Here is a 10,357-nt window from a genome sequence, read left to right on the forward strand (position 1 = left end):
CCAAAATGTTTTCTACGAAAACTTTTGCCAGCAAACAATCACGAGGAAATGCCAGCCTCATTAAGAATTAAAGAAAAGCAAAACAAAACATCTTGTACATATACCTCTTTCTGTCTGTTCAGTGAAAAAGGGGAGGAGGAATCGGAGAATTCACTGCTGTTGAAGGTACTTGGAGACTGTTTCACAAACATTGCTAAGGTGTTTATAAGCTCTTAAATTCGTTTGAAAAGCAATTGGGCAATATGTATCAAGTCCATAAACTATTCATACTCTTTAGCTCATGTCTTTCCACTTTTGAGTGTCTATTCTACGGAAATAATAAAATCTGAAAAAAGTTTCAGACAAGAAGATGCTTAAACAACCTAAATATTCAATAAAAGAAAAATAATGTTATACAATTATTGAAAGTAACTATGAAACCTAGCAACATGGAAATGCTTGTGAAATACTAAAAATTTTTAAAGCAGGATGCAATATTGTATAAGTATGCAAAAATATTAGTCAAAGATAAAAGCAGTGGTAATCCCATTGTTGGCTAGGGTGTGTGGGAAAATTAGAAAACAGTTTCCTGGTGGGTATGAAAAAGGAACAATGTCTTCTGAGGGCATTTTGACAATATCTTTTATAGCCTAACAGTGTGATGGATTTGACCTCATCCATATGAAAATCTGTCCACACAAAATAATCAAGAATAATATCTATAATGATATATGTTTATAACAGTTAAAGAGGATAACCTACATATCCAACAATAGGGGATTATTAGAGTATATAAATGGAATATTATAGTCATTTGAAAATACAACAGGATATTTAATAATGTAGAAAAGTGTTCCAGATTTATTAGGAGGTGAGGGAAAAATAAGAATGTGAAGCAGTATGGACTTTAGGATATTTTTTAAACAAGCATAGATAGAAATATATGCTAAAATACGAAAGTGGTTATCTGTACAATTTTTATTTTCTTCTTTTTGCTCTTTTCAGTTTCCTCAATGAACACACTATTTTATAAAGCAGAAAAAAAACTAATGGAAATTGTTTTTCAAAAACTTTGGGGAAAAACTGGAAGAAAATATATCAGAATGCTATTCAGATGTGTATTACAGAAAAAAAGTATATTAGGGAGATGTGTTTTACGGAATTTTTTCTTTTCCAGATTTCCTGTAAAGTTGATATAGTTTTCAGTAATATTAGTGAAAGATAAAATATTTATCTGCAGTGAAATGTGAAGCATATGCATAATTACTTCTATGATTTAATATTATATTTTTAAAATGCTCTCTGCGCTCCTGCTCCCCTTGAATGAACCTGCCTGGGTCCTGCCCTCTTCTCAATGCATGTCATTAGCCTGTCACTGGGTTTGGGGCAGCATTACTGTGGTGGGGACTCTCCTGTGCCCAGGGCTGGTTTAGGGGATGCCACTTTCAACTCTACCCAATGGCAGAAGAGCCCTGGGAGACCCATTCTGCTGTCAATTCTTGACTTGTGAGCAGCAGTTCCTCCAACATCCCTCTGTGTCCCCATAGGTACCCACAAAGCAGCTCCACTAATAAATACCCTTTTTGCATTCCTATACTTCTCTAGAGGTATTTGTCTCCTGGTATGAGCTGAATCCCATTCCCTGAGGTCTTCCGCTAACACCTACATCTGCCAAGGTATTTCAGTTTCCTCCTGGGCCCTTACCTTTCCCATTTAATAATGAATCTCCAGTTTAAAAAAGAAAAAGCTTCCCTTAAATGTACCTTTTAGTGCCTGCCACTACAGATAGCAACAATAATAACATCAACATAATAACCTATGGTGGTAATAATAATAACCAATATTTACTGAAAGTGTAAAACTGTGCCCGGCACCAAGGTAAGAGCTTCTACCTGTGTAATTCCATCTATTATTCACAACAATTTCATAAGTGGCATTGGAGGGTGAAAACACCGAGGATAATGGGCTAAGCTAGTCTCCCCGCCCCAACCCCCCACAGAATGGAAGAAGGACTGGTTCCCAGAGAGAGCAAACAGTCTCTACTGGAATAGCCCAGGAAAACCATCCAGGTGTTTGGACTTAAACCTCTGAGCTAACTCAGGGCTTTTCCCACTGAAGGCTGTCCACAGCTGGCAGGTGACGTCCCAGGAGCCCAGGAGCAACGGTTCTCAGAGCCTCCTCAGACCTGTGCCTTTCAGCTATACCCAGCAGGAGGGTGGGTACCAGCCACCACTCATGGCTGGTGGCCATGTGGCTTTCCCAGGTTTAAAGTTCTGTCAGGGCAGTCGGTCAATAGTCAGGAAGAGTATCCAGTACTTTCTGGACATTTACATATTACATTTCTGGGAACCAAACCCAACATGTCAGTGGATCCAATTCTGAGAGAAGACTCTACAGAAACTCAATTTAAGAAAATGATTAAAGCTTGCATTTGTCTAGCACTTTACATTTTACAAAGTTTCTCCACATATTTTATCTCATTTGATCTTCATCATCATGCCAGGGCTTGGGTATGACTATCAGGAAACGGAGAAGTTAAGTGGTTTGCCTAAGGTCACACTGCTAATAAGTTAGAGAGTCAACTGGAAATTAAATCCAGCCTTTGACTCCCAATCTGGTGCTCTTTCCACTGGGCACAGCAGACTTGTGTGTCTTCTAACCCTTGCATTTTAGGAACTTCACAGGGTGGGCGAGTTCACCCTCAAGACGCCAGGAATCCTGAAGCCCCGTCTCTTTTCCCGCTGAGGGACAATTCACTGCCTCTGCTCCGTGTCACCCCATCTCCAATCATCTCCTCCTTGTCCTTATTCCTCTCAAACCCTCTTTTATCATTTGCATTTCGAAACTGTTTCCTTAATTATTCTCCTGCTGTTGGAAACCTGCTCTCCCTGTCTCTGTGGCATCCTTTGATTTATCTCTGTCTGGATAACAGCTCCCCAATTCTCCTTGGGGAATTCAATTTTCATTCATTTTTCTGCTGGGCTAGATTGATATAGACCCTCTGCCCTGGTCCATATTACTCATCCCAGCAGAGAAAACCAGGGAGACCAACCCTTAGCCCGGCCCCTAGGGAGCCACTGTCTTGTTCAGGGAGCCACAAGGAGTTCTCCAATAAAAGGACAGGGGCCTTTGCTCTTTTCCATCTGTCCACCCAGTCCTCCCAGTCATTTGTCACAGGCCTCTTTTATGAGCCCACCACTTTGTCATTTGTCTCTTTCTCTTCCCAGAATCTTCCAGGGATCTCTCCCCCCAGGGATGCTGATCAGTTGTTGCTCATCTTAAACCTGCCCTGTGTCCTTGACACAGGAATTTAAGGGACATGGAAAAGAGATGGTCCTGTACTTGGACATCTAACTCTCAAAATGAGATTATAAGTCAGTAAGTAGCTGCGAAACAGAATAAGTAAAGGGCACGGGGATCCTTAGAGGAAGAAGGAAATTGACAATAGCTAACACTCATATCACCAGCACTACTCTAAGTGTTCTGTATATATTAACTCATTTAACCCTCAAAAATCCACTGAGGCAGGAACTATTATTATCCCCATTTTTACAGTTGAGAAAACTGAGTCAGCACAGAGTGGTCAAGTGATGAGCCCAAGGCTACATAGATAGTAAGCAGTGGGGCCAGGTTATGGTCATAGGTAGTCTGGCTCTATTTCTGCCAGCACCATGAAGTAACTTTTATTTGAAGGCCCCTGGGCATAGCCTGGTGGTAGAACAGGATACATCACCGAGCAAGGCCAAGTCTTCTGAGATCCACCTGTGCAGCCATAACACCCCATGGCCTATGTGTATGGGGAGCAGGGGAATGAATTGAGGAATTTGGTTTCATTCTAATCTCAGATTTTTATTTCCTATAAAAAATCTAGGATATTTTAGATTATTTCTTAATTTATACATTCACTAAATAGCCATTGAATGCCAGCTTCTTGGTGGGCCCTGGAAGACAATGACCCAGAGTGCCAAGTGCAGACAGATTACCTTGCTCCATGATTCCCAGCACACCTGTGGAATAGTGTCAGCTCAGTTCCCCAGTTGCATCTGCCTTCCTTGTGCTGGGAAGGAGTCAGAGCCTGGGTTAGAAAACATTTGGGTTCTGGGCTCAGAGTACCTGAATTCAAATCCCAACTGTGTACATCCTAACTGGGGTAACCTTTGGCAGGTCCCTTACTTTGCCTTCTCAGTGGCTAAATAATGGTAGTACTCTCATCATAGATGGTCACCTGAAGCAACTAGGAAGCTGCTCATTATTGTATCCCCTCTATAGAATTTTGCCTGTTTTACTTTTTCTTGTTTGGTATTTATGGGAGAAACTAAGAGACAAGAAACTCTTTGGAATGCTTTCAAGTAAAGACTAGAACTTGGGAGCTCTTCTTTCCTGAAAATGTTAGTTGGGAGGGAGAGGCCCATGATCATGGGCTTTTGTTTTCTTTCCTCCTTGGAGGTAGAAACCTACTCTTTACACAACAGTAGGTCACAAGCTGAGGTAAAGGTACCTAAATTACTCCTTGGGTGAAATTTTAACTATATTATGATAAGTTGTCACTCCATTAAGGAAACAGGCAGCTTTTGTACTGAGCAAAGTGGGCAGGAAGGTATAGCTGGGTGGTGGCTGGGAGAAGGGATCCCTGAAAAGAGCCTCTGGTGCAATGGGTCAGACCATCAGGGCTCACCTGACACCTAGGGCAAGTTACTTAACCTTACTAGCTTCCCTTCTCATCTGTAAAATGGGGAGATGGCCCCTCTACATTTTAGGGTGCTTGTTGGACTAGAGATAATGCATATAAACTCCAGAACCCAGTGCTCAACGCACAGAAGGCACTCAAGTGTCTGTGGTGGTTGTTAATAAGGTGACCCACAGTCTTCACCAATAACTGGGCTGTGTGCCTTCTGCCTGCTTTCCCAAACAGCCTCTCTACGGCACACTGAGATACCTGATCCTGTATCTTCTCTTCGGAAGCTGATCTGCCCACACAACCTGTAATCCTTCTCTCTTGACCTTTGTTTTTAATGTTGACCTAATACCCAAGTTCATTTACAAAAAGAACTTGAACTCCAGAGGTTGCACACAGCTGACACCCTGTCTCCCTTCCCTCTGTCCCTCTTCAGTCTTCAGGACCCAGAAGCATCCTGAATCCGAGAATGATCCAGTGACCCCCATCTCACAGTGCTTTGTGGTTGGTTAGGAGCCTTTCCCGGAGAAGGAAATGGCAACCCACTCCAGTGTTCTTGCCTGGAGAATCCCAGGGACGGGGGAGCCTAGTGGGCTGCCGTCTCTGGGGTCGCACAGAGTCGGACACGACTAAAGCAACTTAGCAGCAGCAGCAGCCTTTCCACACCTCTTCTCACGTAAGCATCACAAGGTAGGTAGGGCCAATCGTAATCCGGCCACTTTACCAATGAGGAAACAGCGCAGAAAGATGGGGCTGCCTGCTCTACGTACCAGGACCCAGTCCCAGAGCCTCTAACCTGATGCTCTGTTGTCTCAGCTTCTAGGGAGGAGGTTGTAAATGGGGAGCAGGAGGGGGAGGGGTGGAAGTCCTGCCTGGCTCCATTTGGAAATAGCTGCAGGTGTCAAGGCTAATCTATAAAACAACCCCGTCATCATCTTGGCGAAAGGTTTTTACTGGAGGAGCTTAACTCAGCAGTTTCCTCTCAGGAACTGACTTACAACCAAAAAAATGTGAATGTGCTAGATGTGGGCAGAGGCGACAGGAGAAAGGTTGGGGTGGGGGTGGGGTTCGTGTGAGAAGTCGTGAGGCAGGGGGGTCAGACACTGCCCACCCTGGAACCACATGAACCTCAGTGTTGCAGCCTGCTACAGGGGGACCCCCTCTGAGCCTCCACTCACTGCCTGGTACGTGGACAGTGCTTGTTCTCGCCCGGCGGTATTGTCGCAGAAGGGCTCCCCTGTGGGCGCAGGGGCTGGCACACGGAAAGTCCCCCACAAATGCCAGTGTGAGTGTCTGAGGACAAAGAACCTGCCACTGTTTACTTCTCTCACTGCTTGATCATCTCTTCTTTTCACAGCCCACGTTCCCTGGGAAGGGGCCTGTTTTTTCACATGCTTCAGTGGAGGGAGCAAGACATACTGTGACTATGGCCACTTTTTGAAAAAATTTTTGTTTTTTATTTATTTGTTTGCTCAGGGTCTTAGTTGTGGAATATGGGATCTAGTTCCCTGCACAGGGATCGAACCAGGTCCCCTGCTTAGGTAGCACGGAGTCTCAGTCACTGGACCACCAGGGAAGGCCCACTGAAGCCATTTTTGATGATCAAGGAAGAAATACTAAGAACTTTGAGGGGTAAAGGATTTCCCCCAGACCTCACCAAGGAAGCATTCCATAGAAGACATAAACCTGGGTCTACTCTACATCTGAGCTCTGTGGCTGTGAGAAGTTGAACTTTCCCAGCCTCTGTTTTCCTGTGTTAGCAGGAGTGATAATATTCAGATCATTCCCCCTGAGAAGGGGTTGAGATCCAATATGAAAAGCCACTAAAGCAAATGCTCTATAAAATTCATTCTACCCTGCTTCCCCTACACACCCAGGGTCCTTGGATTTACAATGAGCATCAATCACCTGGGCATTTTGTTTGAATACAGATTCTGATTCAGCAAGTCTGGGACAAGAGATTCTGCATTTCTAACAAGTTGCCAAGAGATGCCAGTGCTGCTGGCCCCTGGACCCCACGGTGTGTATGAGTGCTTAGGGCAGTGCTGCCCAATACAGAAGCCATTAATTAGCACATGTGGCTGCTGAAAGATGTGGCCAGCCGGAAACCAAACACGCTGTAAATGTCGATTACATGTTGCATTTCTAAGACTTCATACCAAAGAGAGTGTAAAGTATCTCATTAAGATTTTAGAAACTTTTATTACATGTAGAAATGATGGGTCTTTTGGATGTGTGTTGTGTTTAGTTGCTCAGTCGTGTCTGACTCTGTGCAACTCCCTTAACTGCAGCTCACCAGGTTCCTCTGTTCATGGGAGTCTTCAGGCAAGAACACTGGAGTGGGTTGCCATTTCTTTCTCCACAGGATCTTCCCAAACCAGCGATCAAACCTGCATCTCCTGCATTGCAGGCAGAATCTTCACCCACGAAGCCATCAGGGAAGCCCAGGCTTTTGGATATGTGGGTTAAATAAAATCGAGTATTCATTTCACTTCTTTCTTCTATTAGCATCGCTATCAGAAAACTTAAAATTACTCACGTGGCTGGCTTTTCTATTGCTGTTGGACAGTGCTGTTCCTGGGCATTTTGACTTGCCTGTGCTACACACACACACCAGAGCAGTCCCTTTTTTCCCAACTCAGCACAGTTTCTGGCACAGAATAAGGGTCTTATAAGCATTTGCTGTGAATGAGCAGGGAGGATGCCCACAAGTGGAGCCCCACGGGAGCTGGCCCCGCACTCTGGTGAGGTGACCCCAGCTGCACAAGGGAGCCGGCGGGCTGAGCAGGTGGCTGTGCCTGAAGAATGGCCATCTCCCCCTTGCAGCTGACCCTGACCCGCCACCCATCCATTCTCCCTCATCCTTGGCCCCACCCTTTGCTCTTTTCAAGGCTTTGACGGCAAAGAAAAAGGAATTCTAGTGTTCCCTCCCCAGGGCGCACCAGATAAAAAAGGAGGGTCACAGGATTGCCTGAATCCAGGGATCCATCTGTGCCCCCAGTCTTCCTGCCTCGCCTGAAGCCACATCAGCTAATCTTGGGGGTCCTGCCCCTTTCCTGAGCTTTCCTCCCCCAAGGTTCTCTTTGTGGGCTTCACCCATCTCTGCTGGGAGGGGTAGATGGGGAATAGGGGAAGGGTGGGAGAGAGGCCCAAGACCCTGGGCACAGGCCAGGTAGGAACCTGCATCAACCTCCCTGAGCCCCTGTCCTAGCCTGAGGGGCTCTTAGATAAAGAGGTGGCCAGCACCTTCTGTTATAAAGATGAAATTAGCAGGACAACTCAGAGCCCAGATGCCCACTCTTCCAATACTTCCAGTGACCAGAGTCAGGTTTCAGGGCACTGCAGTCTGAGATCTGGGAGTCCAAGGAAAGCACAGGGAGAGGAAGAGGCTGTGGTGGGCCGGGAAGGTCCCCAGGGTACTTGGCGCTGGGCTCTGCCCCAAACCACAGGGCTCTGAGCGCATTTCTGCCCCCTCCACCAGGGCCTGAGAGTGTGCACGTGGGTCCTCATCTCCCACTTGTGCGTATCCCACTCCCGCCTCCTACCTCCCCTCCACGCCTCCGACACTAAGCAGGACAAAGAATTCTCGAAGCATGTGAACTTACCAGAGGTCAGGGGAAGACTCTGCCTTCGTGGCGAGGACTGGAGCGTGGAGCGGCTGTTCTCGCTGAGCGCTGAGCGCAGGCGGCTCTAGGGGAAAGTCAGCGAGTGTCTGGGAGTGGAGCAGCACCCCGGGCGAGGGTGGGAACTGGGGGAGGGGCGTGGCCGGCGGGGTGCGAGCCGGTCCAGAGGAGGAGGCCAGACAGCCAGACAGACCATCAGGACAGAGCCCAGGGGAGGCCCTTCTCCTCTTTTCTCCGAGAAAAGGTGCTCTGCTCCCCCTTGGAAGCTGGGGAAGTGAGGGTCTGTCTGGGGGAGGGGAAGAGGGGCTGGAGACCGCCTCGGAGAAAATTAAATTGCACTTGAGGGCAAATTCTATTAGGGAATAGAGCCTGTCTCTCAGCAGCCTGCGTCCATTTAGGTGATTAGCTAGGCCCAGCACCTCCACCCCAGAGCCTGGGAGCTCTGTCCCTCGCCCTCGGGAGCCAGGCCAGTGGCCTCCGGGGGCCCAGCCACCCCTGCTCCCCAGCTCACCCTGGGAGGACCCTTCCCTCACCACTCACAGCCCCCAGGCTCTTTAAGTGGGTGCACCTGGCTGTTCTAGAACACAGGCCAAAAACAAGGACAGGCAAGGCCAGGGAGGACAGAGCTGGGATTGGACTTTTTTAGGCCTGGGCGGGGCTGGGAGAGGTCAGAGGTCAGATGGCTAGAGGATGAGGAGGGAGAGGAAGGGAGAAGAGAAGGGGATCCTGTGAGTGAAAGGGCAGGAATAAAAGTGAGGAATGGACAGGCGGCGGGGTTTGAATGGGCAGAATCTGGCACCAGGGAGGAGATACAGAGAAATACAAGTGACAGATATGTCCACTGATACATGATACATTCATGGACTAGTAAATGGTAAAAACAAATTCAACTGTAAAAATGGGCATAATGATAACAAGTATTCTCTGGGGCTGTTGTGCTGCCTAACATACGCTCATACTGAGTTCCACAAATGTTCAGGGTTATTATTAGCTATTGGTTATATGTTAATACAGGTCACACTGTATCTGAGCTCCAGCAGAAAGGTCTAGATTGAGGCCCCGTGACTGAGGCCCACTTACCAGCCCCCTCCTTCCTAGCACCAGTGGGATAGGGCCCTGACTCAACCAGCTTGACTGGCCTCTAGATCCTGCTGTCCGCAAGCCCTTTAAAGAGACGGCGCCTCCTCTTCTTTATACTGAAAGAGTTTTACTTGATTTCCTTCAGTTTCTGGCTGTAAGATGATTTCGTTTGCTTAACAAAAGCACCTGGAATGTATCACGAGGAGAGCCAGTACACCGTTCCCTGAACACGGAGAAGCACCAGTGCACGCGACGTCGAGTTCTGAGAACACCAGTGAATGGCGCATCGTCCCCGACCATGGCCCGGGTTAGAATAGTGAATGTGACCCTCCTCTTGCAGACTCAGATATCTAAGGCTCCCCCGAGGGCCCTGGGGACACAGAATCGCAGCCCCAAGTGAGCTTGACTTTTACACCAAGGGTTAAACTGTGTATTTATATTGCTGGGGTGGTTGTACTGGCCCAAGTAGCAAGAAATTTGTGTTCTGTGAGGAGGGCAGGAACGGGGTGTTCAGAAAGGGAAGTGTGTGCTGTGTGAGGTACAGGATGTCCCCTGCTTGAGGCTGTGAGCAGGATAGTCACGCTGTTTGTTGCGGCAGGAAGGGAGAAGCCTAGCGCTGCTCTGCCCGTGTCCTCCAGCCCAGGGTCTGTCTTGAAAAAGCTACTCTTGCCCAGTGATGGGCTCCAGTAAGCCCCACCAACCCCTACCTGCTGCTCGATTGTCAGGGCAAGGATTTAGCCCCTGAAGGTACCAGTGAGCCCTGTGAGCTGGCTGGTGTTGCAGATGGCCTGGCACCTTCCCTGTGGTGGCTTCCCAGGCCCCCAGGGTCCAACCAGTGTGGACAAGACCCCTGCTGTCTGAGAACACCCTCCCCCAGCCCTTCTGCACCTATTAGAATACCTGCCAACAGAGGGCAAGTCCTTCCGGGGGTTCCAGCATCTTCATGACAACAACACCCCTGACAATACACATTCCTGCCCTTCCTTGTGTGCCCCCGCCT

At 47.7% G+C, this 10,357-nt stretch overlaps 1 long non-coding RNA gene across 1 annotated transcript; it reads left to right on the top strand.

Moving 5' to 3' along the window:
* The first annotated feature begins 8,541 nt into the window (after nucleotides 1-8,541).
* LOC123333646 lies at nucleotides 8,542-9,783 on the top strand. The gene is made up of 2 exons (XR_006551072.1): nucleotides 8,542-9,151; nucleotides 9,503-9,783. It is a non-coding gene; the product is annotated as an uncharacterized LOC123333646 (long non-coding RNA).
* Nucleotides 9,784-10,357: the final 574 nt, after the last annotated feature.

This window comes from Bubalus bubalis, chromosome 5, assembly GCF_019923935.1.
Source record: "Bubalus bubalis isolate 160015118507 breed Murrah chromosome 5, NDDB_SH_1, whole genome shotgun sequence".
Taxonomy (NCBI): Eukaryota; Metazoa; Chordata; class Mammalia; order Artiodactyla; family Bovidae; genus Bubalus; species Bubalus bubalis.